Genomic DNA, 4,620 nt, shown 5'->3' with positions numbered 1-4,620 from the left:
TAGACTTTCCGGATTCCCATGAATGCCGCCATCAATTCTAGCTTATACCACGAAGATTCTGATTAAGGAATCCAAGAGATATGCGCCCGGTCTAAGGTAGAATGGAAGTGGTTGTCAATCACGCGCATTCATAGGTGAGAATGATGATGAGTGTCACGGATCATCACATTCATCAAGTTGAAGTGCAACGAGTATCTTAGAACAGGAATAAATCGAATTGGATGGAAAATAGTAGTAATTGCATTAAAACTTGAGGTACAGCAGAGCTCCACACCCTTAATCTATGGTGTGTAGAAACTCCACCGTTGAAAATACATAAGTGAAAGGTCCAGGCATGGCCGAATGGCCAGCCCCCAAAACATGATCAATAGTCTCCTAAGATGAATAATAAAATAAAACTGAGACCAAAGATCTAATACACTAGTAAAATGTTCTATTTATATTAAACTAGCTACTAGGGTTTACAGAAGTAAGTAATTGATGCATAAATCCACTTCCAGGTCCCACTTGGTGTGCGCTTGGGCTGAGCTTGATCTATCCACGAGCTGAGGCTTCTCTTGGAGTTGAACGCCAAGTTGTAACGTGTTTTGGGCGTTCAACTCTGGTTCGTGACGTGTTTCTGGCGTTTGACTCTAGAATGCAGCATGGAACTGGTGTTGAGCGCCAGTTTACATCATCTAATCACGAATAAAGTATAAACTATTATATATTGCTGGAAAGCTCTGAATGTCTACTTTCCAACGCCATTGAGAGCTCACCATTTGAAGTTTTGTTGCTCCAGAAAATCCATTTCAAGTGCAGGGAGGTCAGATTCCAACAACATCAGTAGTCCTTTGTCAGCCTCCTATCAGAGTTTTGCTCAAGTCCCTCAATTTCAGCCAGAAAATACCTGAAATCATAGAAAAACACACAAACTCATAGTAAAGTCTAGAAATATGAATTTATCATAAAAACTAATGAAAACATCCCTAAAAGTAACTAGATCATACTAAAAACTACCTAAAAACAATGTCAAAAAGCATATAAATTATCCGCTCATCACAACACCAAACTTAAATTGTTGCTTGTCCCCAAGCAACTGAAAATCAATTAGGATAAAAAGAAGAGAATATACTATAAATTCCAAAATATCAATGAATATTAATTCCAATTAGATGAGCGGGACTTGTAGCTTTTTGCTTCTGAACAGTTTTGGCATCTCACTTTCTCCTTTGAAGTTTAGAATAATTGGCATCTATAGGAACTCAGAATTTTAAACAGTGTTATTGATTCTCCTAGTTCAGTATGTTGATTCTTGAACACAGCTACTTTATGAGTCTTGGTCGTGGCCCTAAGCACTTTGTTTTCCAATATTTTGTTTTCCAGTATTACCACCGGATACATAAATGCCACAGACACATAACTGGGTGAACCTTTTCAGATTGTGAGTCAGCTTTGCTAGAGTCCCCAATTAGAGGTGTCCGGAGCTCTTAAGCACACTCTTTTTGCTTTGGATCACAACTTTAACCACTCAGTCTCAAGCTTTTCACTTGGGCCTGCATGCCACAAGCACATGGTTAGGGACAGCTTTGATTTAGCCGCTTAGGCCTGGATTTTATTTCCTTGGACCCTCCTATCCATTGATGCTCAAAGCCTTGGATCCTTTTTACCCTTGCCTTTTGGTTTTAAGGGCTATTGGCTTTTTCTGCTTGCTTTTTCTTTTTCTTTCTATTTTTTTCGCCAAATTTTATTTTGATAGCTTTTGCTTTTTCACTGCTTTTTCTTGCTTCAAGAATCAATTTCATGATTTTTCAGATTGTCAATAACATTTTTCTTTGTTCACCATTCTTTCAAGAGCCAACAATTTTAACATTCATAAACGACAAGATAAAAAATATGCACTATTTAATCATTCATTCAGAAAACAAAAAGTATTGTCACCACATCAATATAATTAAACTAAATTCAAGGATAAATTCAAAATTCATGTACTTCTTGTTCTTTTGAATTAAAAACATTTTTCATTTAAGAGAGGTGAAGGATTATTGGAATTATTCATAGCCTTAAGACATAGTTACTAAATACTAATGATCATGAAGTAGAGACACAAAACATAGATGAACATATAATATAAAAACCGAAAAGCAGAAAAATATAAGAACAAGGAATGAGTCCACCTTAATGGCGTCTTCTTCTTGAAGGACCAATAATGTCCTTAAGCTCTTCTATGTCCCTTCCTTGCCTTTGTTGCTCCTCCCTCATTGCTCTTTGATCTTCTCTTATTTCATGGAGAATGATGGAGTGCTCTTGATGTTCCACCCTTAATTGATCCACATTGTAACTCAAATTTTCTAAGGAAGTGTTGAGTTGTTCCCAATAGTTGTTGGGAGGAAAGTACATCCCTTGAGGCATCTCCGGGATTTCTTAGTGATGAGCTTCCTCATGCGTCTCTTGGGTTCCATGAGTGGGCTCTCTTGTTCGCTCCATCCTTTTCTTAGTGATGGGCTTGTCCTCCTCAATGAGGATGTCTCCTTCTATGATAACTCTAGCTGAGTAACATAGATGGCAAATAAGATGATGAAAAGCTAGCCTTGCCAAAGTAGAGGACTTATCGGCTATTTTGTAGAATTCATGGGAGATGACTTCATGAACTTCTACTTCCTCTCCAATCATGATGCTATGAATCATGATGGCCCGATCCACAGTAACTTCAGATCGGTTGCTAGTGGGGATGATGGAGCGTTGAATGAACTCCAACCATCCTCTAGCCACAGGTTTGAGGTCCAATCTTCTTAGTTGAACCGGCTTGCCTTTGGAGTCTCTTTTCCATTGAGCTCCTTCCACACATATGTCCATAAGGACTTGGTCCAACCTTTGATTAAAGTTGACCCTTCTAGTGTAGGAGCGTACATCTCCTTGCATCATGGGCAAGTTGAACGCCAACCTCTTTCCGCTGAACCATTGTAAGATAATTCTTTGGGTTTGGGTTCACACTTTGATCATGGTTCCTAGTGATCCATGCATTGGCATAGAACTCTTAAACCATTAAGATTCTAACTTGTTGGATGGGGTTGGTTAGAACTTCCCTACCTCTTCTTTGGATCTCATGTCGGATCTCCGGGTATTTATTTTTCTTGAGCTTGAAAGGGACCTCGGGGATCACCTTCTTCTTGGCCACAACATCATAAAAGTGGTTTTGATGGGCTTTGGAGATGAATCTTTCCATCTCTCATGACTCGGAGGTGGAAGCTTTTGTCTTCCCTTTCCCTTTTCTAGAGGTTTCTCCGGCCTTAGGTGCCATTAATGGTAATGGAAAAACAAAAAGCTTATGCTTTTACCACACCAAACTTAAAATATTTGCTCGCCCTCGAGTAAGAGAAGATAGAAAAGAAGAAGAAGAAGAGAAAATATGGAGGAGAGTGAGGGAGAGGTGTATTCGGCCAAGGTATAGAAGAGGGGGGTTGTGTTGTGTGAAAATGAAGTAGAATGGAGGGATTTATATAGGGAAGGGAGAGAGGGTAGGTTCGGCCATTTAGGGTGGGTTTGGGTGGGAAAGATTTTTGAATTTTGAAGGTAGGTGGGGTTTATGGGGAAGAGTGGATGGATGTGAGTGGTGAAGGGGGTAATTGGAAAGAGAGATTGAGGTGATTGGTGAAGGGTTTCTGGGAAAGTGTGTTATAGGATTAATTAGGAGGTAAAGTGGGAATATGTTAGGTGGGGATCCTGTGGGGTCCACAGATCCTGAGATGATCCTGTGGGGTCCACAGATCCTGAGGTGTCAAGGATTTACATCCCTGCACCAATTAGGCATGTAAAATGCCTTAGCATACCATTCTGGCGTTTAAACACCAAAGTGATGCTCATTCTGGGCGTTCAACACCCATGTGTAGCATGTTTCTGGCGTTGAACGCCAGTTCCATGCTTGTTTCTGGCATTTAGCGCCAGCTCTCCTCAGGGTATATTCTTGGCGTTCAAATGCCAGGATGTTGCTTGTTTCTGGCGTTCAGCGCCAGATCCATGCTCTGTTCTGGCGTTGAACGCCAACTAGATGCTCCTTACTGGCGTTTAAACGCCAGTAAGTCCTTCCTCCAGGGTGTGATTTTTCTTCTGCTATTTTTTATTCTGTTTTTAATTTTTGTATTTTTTTTCGTGACTCCACATGATCATGAACCTAATAAAACATAAAAGAACAATGAAAATATAATAAAATTAGATAAATAAAAATTGGGTTGCCTCCCAAAAAGCGCTCTTTTAGTGTCACTAGCTTGACAGTGGGCTCTCTTGGAGCCACAAAGGTGATCAGGTCAATGTTGTGGACTCCCAATACCAAACTTAGAGTTTGGATATGGGGGTTCAATACCAAACTTAGAGTTTGGTTGTGGCCTCCCAACACCAAACTTAGAGTTTGATTTTGGGGGCTCTGTTTGACTCTGTACTGAGAGAAGCTCTGCATGCTTACTCTCCCTTGTTATAGAAGGATAGATGTGTGCCTTAAACACAAGGTAGTCCCCATTCAATTGAAGGACTAATTCTCCTCTGTTAACATCTATCACAGCTTCTGTTGTGGCTAGGAAAGGTCTTCCAAGGATCATGCATTCATCCTCCTCCTTCCTAGTGTCTAAGATTATGAAATCAGCAGGA

Source organism: Arachis duranensis, chromosome 3, assembly GCF_000817695.3.
Source record: "Arachis duranensis cultivar V14167 chromosome 3, aradu.V14167.gnm2.J7QH, whole genome shotgun sequence".
NCBI classification, from domain to species: domain Eukaryota; kingdom Viridiplantae; phylum Streptophyta; class Magnoliopsida; order Fabales; family Fabaceae; genus Arachis; species Arachis duranensis.
Note: the sequence above shows the minus strand (reverse complement) of the source record.